Raw genomic sequence first — 11,472 nt, 5'->3', positions numbered from 1 at the left:
CAAATACAGCTGTCTAAATATTTACCATAATATAGAAAAGGCTCCCAAGTGGGTGAAATTGCTGTTAAAAAATAGACTACTTGCAGAGAAATCAAAGTCAAAATGTGTACCTCTAACTATTTCTGCCTTCAGAGGTCATACAAATCACTAACCTGCAGTCATTATTAATTTAGACAAGTGACACATGCAAGTTTAAAAAGTAAGAAATATCTTAGCACAGGGACATCCTGCTAAGTGAGTGCTAAGAAAATAAATTTCCTTGAAGCATAACACTGTAGGGGCAGGCATCCAATATAAGTGGCAGAGATCTGTATGTCACTAGCCAGAGAGCCAGCAAGTTCACTCTGTAACTCTCACTCTGAGAGAGGCACACAAAGCAGGCTGAATTCCTACCTGGAGCAGTCTCCCACTATGGACCATTGAGAAAACCTGACATGGAGCAGTTTCCTAATAGTTACATGATGACATTTAAGGGAAATCCACTGGCTGATATCAGAAATCAACCAAGCAGTTTTAGTTGGAATCAAGCAGACGGCCTCATGTACAGAAACAAATATGCCTGGTTTCTGTTGCCATTGTTTGTACGTTTTTCATGGTCCTGAATTTGTTAATGAAATTAGTTTATTTTTTATTGTTTGTGTGATTAATTTAAAGTTTGTTGAATCTGTGACCAGGACTACATGTTAGTATAGTCCAGTTACAGCAAGGAATCAACTCCGTGACCCTTCCAGGCACACAGTACACGTCATTTAGCACCACTGACTCTTTCACCTCTCTGCACTAACTAAAGAAAAGGCTAACACACCTCCCAGCTTGAAAACAAGCTCTAAATAAAACAATTTTAATGAACACTGACATCACCTGTATATGAGGAATGAAGGAAAAGCATTTTAATGTGTTCTTCAGTTCCATCAACAAAGAGCCTTTAGACAAGGCAAATACAAAGGGTCTGTTGAAGGAAACAGCCCCACTTGAGCACATTGTTAGGACATCACTGCTCTAAGCAGAGGAATTTATTCACTTAGCTATGCATCATTAGCATCATTTGCCTCATACATCTGGAAACTGCTAGCCATCAGTGGCGTCTGTAATTTTACTATTATTAAAACTTAAGATCTGGGTATAGAGAACAATAGAAGACATATTGCCTGAAGATTCCATGCAGACAGAGTTGTTTTATGGATGAGAAACAGCACCATAGTGATTGCTTGTATATCCAATGGGAAAAACAATCTTGAGAAAGAGGCAGTTGTAAACTATTTGGATATATATGGGCTAAAGAGAGCATTGTCAACATGGCAAATTGTCACTAAACAACTTAACCCTACCTGCTGCTCCTGGAAAGTGACAAATTTCTGCATTCAGTCAGATGCTGTGGTACAGGAAATGCTCATTTCTAATGAGTGTGCCAGTCGGTCTTATTCTAGATCAGCTAACTGTCCACAAAGAGCCAAATTAAAAATCTCAATAAAACTGGACCACATGACATTGCTATAGAAGCTCATGATGGGAAAAGAGTTCTGTGGTTAGAATATGTAAGAACAAAGGGAAGTGCAATTTTCTGTTTTGAGGTCCAGTAGTATTTTCTTGTGCAATTTTGGCCAGTATTTAGTTTGAACATTTAAGGGTCTTCAAATCTTGCATGCTTGATTTGAAAGCAAGCTCCCATTAAACTATGGAAATTTTAAATGAGACTTCATTTCAACTCCTTAAATTTGGCTACTGCTAGGATGAATAATTATGTCCCACTCCATAGGATACATCAAGTGTTTTGACATCTTTACATGGTTAAGAATATAGAAATGTAAAATGTTAACGGCAATTCAACAGCCAAGGTAAATTGACAGGAAACTAGATGAAAGCCTGTTACATATTGCACACTCCTGAAACCCAACATGAGGAAGGTTTTCAGGTGAACTGACTGCATGATTTGGTCTTACAGACCAAGATGCAATCACAAATTGGGAGCATATGTCCAGCATACATCTGCATATACTTCCACTTATTAAGGAAAGCTTCTATCAGAAGCCAGGGAATAGGAGCTCTGTAGTACAGGACTTTTGATGAGCTTCGTCTGTTGCCTGAAAGTACCAATTCTGACATTCCTTTAGAGACAGATGCTGAGGAAGAGTTGTGTGTTAAGAGAAAAACCTCAATGTTTTCAAGATGTTTTACATTTACAAAGCAATTTCTATCAAAGGTATGCAAGACAGAAATATGGAGACATGTAAACCCATTTTCTTCTCTATTCCATTCTTCTATTACCTTCTAAATAGCTGAGCAGAGTCAGCAGTCACACACACATATATATATATATGTATACATAAACACAAATTCTATTCTCTCTTTCTTCCCACATTTAACTTCAAAGTTAACTTTGCAGTTCTGAGTCCTAATTTATTGAATTTACTAAATGCATTTAATTTGGCCTTTTTTTTTTTTTCCAGTTCAACTTATTCATTATTATTCTGCAGCATTCGTATTTTCCTCAGAGTAGAAGCTTGATTCATACGTTGTTTCTCTTTGAAGCAGAGAGATCTGAATACTAACGTGGCCCAACATGAACAGGTACTGGAAATGTCAACTATAATTTGACAGTATATGAAGTAAATTAGGCAGCTATTATGAAAAAAAGCTTTTAATCTGACACCACTCAGCTAAAAGCGGCATCAAGATATAAAGGTATCCCTAAAAGACTGCCACCAGACTGAATACCTTTCATAAGTGCTGAAAGGAAAATATTATTACAGAAGCTGAAAGTGAGTTCGTACACATGAGTGTGCACACATGAATATTCACAAAGTGACAGGCACACACACATGAATGAGGCCAAAGCTCAGAGTCCTGTATATGCTTATCTAGAGGACAACATTTATTTTTCTGATCTTCTGTAAGGAAATTGCTGCCCTTTGTAAGTACTGTGGGAATCGCCAGGACTCATTGCCTCCCCTAAATGATTAATAGCTTTTCTAGCTTGCATTTTTTCTGTTTCATTCCATGTCCTCGTGGCTACATCTCTGTCTGTAATGAGAAATCAGAATTATTTTTTTCCTTCTACCTTCCTCAGCTTGTGCATGATTTTTTTTCAACTCTGCATTCTTTGGAGTCACTGAGTTCATAGGGAGAAACATAAATAATGTATCTGCCTTTAACCCCTATGATCCACTGCTATCTTCTTCTTTTATCTTTAAGAATTTTTAAGGTTAGGGCAAAACAATACTTCACACTGTGTCTGGCAGACCAGTTACTGAAGGCTGTTGTTTTCTTCTATTTATGCCTTGAGCAGAAAGTAAAAAGAAAAAGGCCTGGCAAAATCTGATGTGTGCAATGTATTGGATCCATCCTCATGTCACAATGTTTTAGGGTTTCCTGTCACATTTGCTACATGTGTCTGGGAAACATCTCTTTCTCACATATGTACTGGCAGTCTCTGAGCTGGGAGAGAATCATGAGATTCAGCGTTCATTGCTCATTTTAGTCATGGGCTGGCCAAGGATGCCGATCAGGTAAAACGCAGCCACAAATGGAAAATTCAGAATGCCTCTTAATCCCATTCACTTCAATCTCTGCTGTGCCAGGATTTCACTATATATTAATGAAAATAATTTGCACTCGTATTCTACAAAATATGGGAAATGCTGGACCTAACAAATCATTGATTCTTTCTTTTCCACCTACTTATATTGAGTTGTAAGTTGAAAGAGTAATGAGTGCCTTTATTTTCTAAGTACTGGGTACTTTTGATAATGTCTGGAAGCCCCCCAATATTGTTCTATTAGACAATAGACAATGTGAAACAATATCTATTGTCTTGTGTATTGTCTGAGGAACAGAAAGAAGAAACAGTTTCTGGAAAGGAAAATTGGCAAAGACAAAGCCACATAGCTGTAGAAGAACAGGAATAATTGAAACCACATCTTCAGATGGAATGATTCTCATGTTTTCTGAAATGAAAAATAAATCATGCACACAGCTCTGGAGCAAGCTTAAGGGATACCACATAGATTCCTCAAAGCTGTCCTTTCAGCTAATGAAGAAAATATTTCAGATGTTCTTCATTGCTTTGAGGAGAAAGAATGAAAGCTGGGAGTTAGCAATGCTCTGCTGTCTGTAGCAGGAGCTCATCTTCACTCTGTTGGCATGTCTACAGAAGTGGTTTCCCTTTTTGTGATAGTTAAGTCAAGGCTGAATGAACTCAAGTCCTTCATCACCATTCCAATGATGGTTTGGCCACTGGTGTGGAACACACCTTCACTTGCTCAGGCATAAATATCCTGTGAAACTCATGACTCCTCCAAAGCTAACACAACTCCCTATCCATGACGCGCTCCACTTGCTCAAGGCAAGATTAAGGCAAAATGGACTGTGGGCCATGGAGGCCTTTCCTTTCTTCTGCCTCAGACTGTGATGTTTTACCCATTTTAGTTAGGTGTTATCAAACTCATACATCCTCCGTGTGCAAAATGAAAGATGGAAATCTGAGGCAATGCCTTCGTGTTCAGCGTAAAACTTTATCACTCCCTGCAGGTGTGTGTTCACCTGTACTGTGCAAACAGCGTTCCAGCATTCACCACCAGCTGTGATGATGGTACAGAAACTTCTCCTTCTTTTCATGTTGGCTTAAAATACAGACATGATCTAAATTTTTGGGAAGCACTCTCTCTTTTCTATTTTTTATCTGTTTTATGTCTGTCTATATCTCTATTTCTAGTATGATCATTATTTCTTTTCCTCCCCTTCATCTTCTCCCACATGAAGCAGCATGTTTATTAGAAATGTGGAATGCAAGAAAATAGAAAGACGGAATGGAGAAATTCTGGTTGTTCTAGTCAGACTGTTATCTGAACATACAGTTGTCCTCTTACAGTTAAAAATTGCATTTCTGCTGTCTTGCACCTAACCCTCCAATTTGGAGCCAAATTTCTAGGCTCAAGGCTTGGAGATCAATTGCCCAGTCTTGCAGACTGCTGGAATATCAAAATTCTTGGCCAAAGTGACTTATCTTGAGGTTTTCAGGGGTCTACTTTTTTGACATTTCTTTATAGATTTTAGAAAAAGATAACATCTTTTTCTAAAGAAAGTTTACTTAGGTTTAACTTTAACTTCATAAAACAATCTTGAGAAAACACATTGAAATGAACTGGACTGGAAAATAATTTCTTGATTTTCTCAAATTTGTCTTCTTGAGTGTAGATTTGAGCTCAGCAGAAAATTTTCCTTTACAATTAAAATTATTTCATTTCCAGTTTCACATTCACAAAGCCTTCTGAAAATACCCAGATAGTACTATAACTGCAGAGAACAAGGTAGTTTTCAAATATAAATGAATGAATTTCAAATGCCTGAATGAAGTAACTACACTGTGGGACCCAAATTTTCAACAGCATTTTTTTTCTAAGTGAACAAAAGTGAAATGGAGGAGTGTCTGGTAACTTTGTGATATTTTGATTATATAAATACCCCTTATTTATTTGCTAAAAGTTATTTCTAACTACTTTTTTCCTAATAATTCTGGGTTGGGTGTTTTTTTTTCAAACACTTTTCTACTTGGCTGAAATGTAAAAATGTAACAAAATTATGAGACTTGGCAAACAAAATTTGCATAGCTCCTAATTTCTAGAGGCAAATGTTTTGACTTACTGAGCTGACATAATGAAGAGTTAGGATAATTTTAGAGACCCAGCATCTGACCTCTTTATTACTATGTTTTGAGAGAGAACCACAAAGGGATTTTTTAAGTAGAAAAGCTTTAAATAATTGACAGCTGCTCAGTTATGTGCCAGTCTAGAAAATATAACTTCACATTCAACCAGGATATGGAAAATAAGAGCTGTAGCACTGTATTCCCCCCCAAGAGAAGGCCATTAACACAACCCGGGAATATATCTAGACAACCATGTTTTGCACATGAGATTTCCAGGGGAATCTAAGAATCCCTCCAGGTTTAAAATGCCTTAAAAATCAGTGCTGCCAGATTTTGGATTGTTGCATGCATGTCTTGATGAATAATAATGGAAATCAGGGTGTCTCATGGGCAGAAACACAGGGTCAAGAGTTATTGGGAGTCTTCAGTATTAGACAACACCTGGGCAAATGATTCAGCCAGAAGAATGGGCAAATTCTTTAGTATTATTTTCAGATCCAAAGGAAATATAATCTTAATATTATTTTCCTCATAATTTTTAATTTCCTTTGGTTGGTTGGTTTTTGTTTTTTGGGGGGAGTTTTGTTTGGTTGGTTTTGTTTTTGTTTTTTGGTTTTGGGGTTTTTTTGATCTGACAAGATTTCATGTCAATTAAATGCAAGTGTAGTGTAACTTTGATGTTTTACTGGAGATCTTCCTGGCATCTATATGAAAAAAGCAAAAAGAGTTTGGTTCCCAAAATTACAGATCACCAATCTTTCCATTGCTCTCTTTGTTAACTGCCACAGAATACTTCTTTTTACATTCTCCAGCAGAGCTACATGTCATAATATCAGTTTCATGTTCTTTTTCAGCTTCAAGTGTAACAGGACCTGGGCATCTTCCTGTTCATTGTTAAGAAATATTTATTATAGCAGCTTGTGGTGTTTCCCCCCTGTAAAACCATAGGATCTAAAGTCATCATGGGCTCTGTTCCAGGTACTGTGTAAAATTGAGTTAGTAGCAAGCCACAGTAACTTACTGCACTGTCTGTGTTTATGTTTTCTGCACTGAGTAATATGTGGAAAGCCCCTGAAATTTCTTCAAACCATTTGGAAAAACACTTATTTTCAGTGATGTTCTCACTGCTTTAATTTGCCTGTGGATGTTCAGCAGAGTGTTATACCTGTAGAGAATCTACTCAGCAGTGCATGGTGGGAGGTCAAGGGACAAGAGACAAAGTTAGAACAAGAGGGGTTCCAACTAGACGTAAGGAAAAGGCATTTAATTATGAGGACTGTTAAGAACTGGAAGATATTTTGGAGGGCTTGTGCAATTTGTCTCCTGAGAAGCTTCTGAGATCAGATTGGAGAAATCCTACAGCAAACTTGTCAGACCTCATAGACCCCTGTCAGACCCTGCTTTGAGAAGGAACATGGGCAAAATAACATCCTGATGTCCCCTCCAACCTGAATTATTCCATGCCCTTAAGGACCTAGTTCTCTCTTCACAGAGACTGTATAAAACAAAACAGATTGTAACTTGCTCTATCCATGCTCTGTATCTCCTCCTAAGCACAGGAAAATAATTACTAGAGAGAAGATTCTCAGTTCTGTTCATGGTCTTCCCTCATGAACTTTTCTTGGGCTCATACGGCAATGAGAAAAGAAAAGTTGAACTAAACTTGTCTTCTTGGAAAACTAAGTAATTTCTTCTCTTATAGCTTTATGTTCTATATAATTAAAGACTAATGAAATTTAGTATTCCATACTAAAAATTTTGAACTTTTTTATTCTAAATTTTCATGGATGAAACATCACTTGCAGAAAAGTTGAACAGTAGTTAGTCACTTCTGGATTTGTTCCATGCATTTGCTTTCCTTTTAATCACTTTTTAAAAACTCTCCTATCCTTGCTAGATTTTGTTTTATTTATTGGCATGCTGAACTAGTCAAACAGGACTCTCACCACTGTTGACTATTTTTTATGTGTCACAGGGTTTTTCACAGGTCTCAAAGGTAAAATATGCATGTAGGTGGCAAATGCAAACAGAGAAGGGTTACTTGTGTGTGTACTGAAGTTGGCAAGCAAAGAAAATGCTCAGTGGTTACAAACAGGCAGTTCTTACTTCGGTGTATGTTAGGTGTGTGTTTGATGTGACCAAAATGAATAGAAATACACTAACCACATGTAACAGGGTGTTTTTGGAAAGACAAATGTCTGCCCCTCTTCCTACTTCTCCCGCTAGCTTTTATTGCTGAGCACAGCATCATATTGTATGGAATATCCTTTTCATCAACTGGGATCAGCTGTGTCCCTGCCCAGCTTCTTGTGCACCCCCAAACTTCTTGCTGGTGGGGCATTGTGAGAAGAAGAAAAGACCTTGACAGTGTACAAGAACTGCTCAACAACAACCAAAACATCTCTGTCTTGTCAACACTTCTTTAATCACAATTTTAAAACACACCACCATACAAGCTATTGTGAAGGAAATTAACTCTATCCCAACCAAACCAAGCATATTAAATTAATTTTCTGCATATATTATTGTGCAGGAAGCCTAGATGGCTAAATGACAATAGAGTATAGTGTAGAAGAAATCCCCAAATTAGTTGGCACAGTAATAATATGAAACAAGAGTTCAGCTCCCAAATTTCCAAACTCAGCACAGATGTCTAATGAAATAAACCTTGGAAAAATTATTTAAAGCAACCTGCATTAAGTACCCAGTTATCTTACATGCTTCTGTATCTTGCTTGCATATTCTTCATGCATGCCTACAGAAAATACTCTGGAAATTGTCAGACCTTGTCTGTAAGTCTGAACTCTGTAGTTCTCAAAATGCTTTTGAATCTGTTATGAAATTGCCACTAAAAGCAAAGATTCTGATAATAATGTAGCATTTCATCATTGCACCATGAATGCAAGTCCCAGAGTAAAACCCTGCAGTTCCTGAGTTTTAAGAAATCAAATATGGCTTGCATAAACAGAAGAGACCTTGGGTGTAGGTGTCTTGAAAAAGTGATGGTATATACACAGACCTCCAAATGGATTTCAGTGGTTAGGGGTCTGCAAAGATGAGAATGAAAAACTGTATTTTAAATTGTTGACCTATCACACTTCTGACCTTTAGCAATGTCACTCTGAATAACAGAGTGCTATTCCCCAATGCTTCAGGGAAAAAATTATTATGCCTTTTTTCTCACAGGCATCACCATTTTAGTACATTGCTATACACAGTCCATACTACAGCAGGTGCAATTATGTCTGTCTTAATTTCAGGGTTTTTAATTGGACTCCTTTACTTTTTGTTATGGGTCCAGACTGACTGTACTAGCTTTCATACCTTTTGCACAGAGCTCAGGGCATGAGTGGAGGTGTTGTGCAGACAAGTAAATCCTAGGCTTCTTTGAATTGTATGCTATGAGGAATATCTCACAAGTTTGGGATTTTTTTTTCTGTATTTTAGCCCCAGGAAAATATCTTTCTTTAAAGTCTCATTTTCAACTGGCTGTGAACATTAGTTTCAGTGTTAGATTGCAATGTGATGCTGAGAAGGGAACTTATTTGTTGCAGAGCTGCAAAACCCCCAAAATCAATGTGCAAGTCTGTAATAGAATAAAACTAGGAAAGGTTTTGATCATATCTTTTCCTGTCAGGGAGTGGCCTGAAAAGAAAAATTGGCAGATTATCCCATACTCAAAGAACTATATGAAATTATTTAGGGAAGGAGCTGCTGAAATAGTGAAGAAAGAGAATGACAGAAACAGAAAACTTCTTCCTTCCTTGCTTCCTCCTAAAGAAAATCCATATATAGAAGTATTTAAAATATGAAGACAAATATACATCTACAGTAAGTACTGCATAACATAGATCATCAAAATGGCTGTCAGAACCACTTATGACAAACAACATTTAATTTTATTACTATTATTTAATATTTTAATATTAAATATTATTTTTAATATTATCAATATCTTCTGACCAGTCAATAGAAGAGATGTTGGCTCATAAACAGGCACAATTAAATATCAAGATTTTATTAATTTAGCATTCACTTATATGTCTGAATCTTTGGACTCAAATCTTTGGAAAGTACTGGAGAGGTAAGGTTTTAGAATAGATCTTTCCAAGAAGATACTGAGTTCCTGACTATATCACTTCACCCTTTTACAGTTATTAGTGATCAGCTGTGCTATGGTACAAAAATGCCCCCACTTTTCAGAATTCATATCTATATTTGTCTTTAAATAAGTCCCCTATTGTGTATTATGAGGAGGTAGTTCTGGATCGTTTGTTTTGATGTCTCAAGAAGAGAAGCATCATGGTGGTTGCTTTTGTAGTTTGCCAAGGCAATGCTGCTTCAGATTCCCCTAACACCCTGTTCACCAACTACTGATTCTGGAAAGTCATCTTAAAAATGCTCAAAAATCACTTCCAGTGATTCTTGCTTTACCTGAACAGTGTTCAACACTACATCAAACAATATTGAAGGAAAAATGCTGAACAAAGACATAAATGGCAACTACTGTTTGAAGTGAAGGAGAGGTGGAAATGCACTGGTACCATATGTAAAAAGCATTTCAAAATATCCTATCCTTGACATTCACAGAGAACAGGAGGAGAGCATTGAGGCTGGTTGTGAAAAGGTGTTGGCTAAAGATCTTAGCACAGCCAAAAAAACTGGACTGACTACATGTCTTCTTTCAGCATGGGCTCCTCCAGACCACAAATCTGTTGAAACTATTATGGTTTAAGGCCAGGAGAGCAGCTAGGATCACCAGCTGCTACTTGGTGAGCCACTCCTTCCACCAGCCCTGCCCCAGTGAGATCAGTATTTGTTAAAGGTCAGTTGCTTTAGAATGAATATCGATACCCTGATACGTGTGTGCAGGCCGTCCACAGCCAATGCCAGCTGCTGACACAATGCTAAGAAGCTGACCTTTTGCACATTGACATTTAGGATCCATTCCTGATTATTTCAGACATGGAATATCATACAGTCTTCCCAGTGGGAGTGGGTTAGGCCTATCCCAAACACTGAGACACAGGAGGAAGAAGCATGCCAGCATTCTCAAGCATCTCGGCAGTATTTCCAGAGTATTATGTTAGAATGAGCCAGTCTTGATTGCTATAACAGTCCAGGCACTTTCCCCAGGAGACCAAGCAAATTAACAGGACTATAAGCTTGATAAAAGACCTAACTCTCATCTGAATTCATTGGACTCTGTTTCATGTCTGTCATGAAAGGTAACAAGAGGAAGCACTCTGGACATCCATGTGCAGTAGGAGCATAGATGGGCTCATCTATGATGATGATAGATACAGCTGCATCTGCCTCATATCTTCTATTCTTTTCATTTTATTATCTTTTAGTTGAAGTGCAAAGACATGAATTATTTTCCCTGCTATGGCCTTGGGAATTCTAGGAAGCAAGCACTTTCTCCTCAGTTTTCCATTCATGACCCAGACAGAACAATGCATAGTATGGTGTTGATTAGTATGTGTTGCAGACATTGTTGCCCTGGAAGCTTGAATTTATTGATGCTTTATATTAAAATTCTTAGATTAATTTAGAACTTCTCAGAGATTATAAAGAATCATTTATTCTGATACTATAGGCTGGTTGAGCTTACAAAGCAGTGTTTTCTTTCCTAGTGCTGATTCTTTCAAACATGCAGCCTCAGTGAATTCTTTGCAATAAAAGGAGAACATCAGCCAACCAATGCATTTGATTAAGGAGTAGGAAGGTGTTCTAAGGACAAGGTTTTCATGTATGCAGAGAGTTGATGGTACAGTGTGCTTCTTTTGGAGCAGCAGAGAGGAAACAATTTGCAATTATCAACTGAG

The sequence above is a fragment of the Taeniopygia guttata genome, chromosome 1, assembly GCF_048771995.1.
Source record: "Taeniopygia guttata chromosome 1, bTaeGut7.mat, whole genome shotgun sequence".
Classification (NCBI taxonomy): Eukaryota; Metazoa; Chordata; class Aves; order Passeriformes; family Estrildidae; genus Taeniopygia; species Taeniopygia guttata.
Note: the sequence above shows the minus strand (reverse complement) of the source record.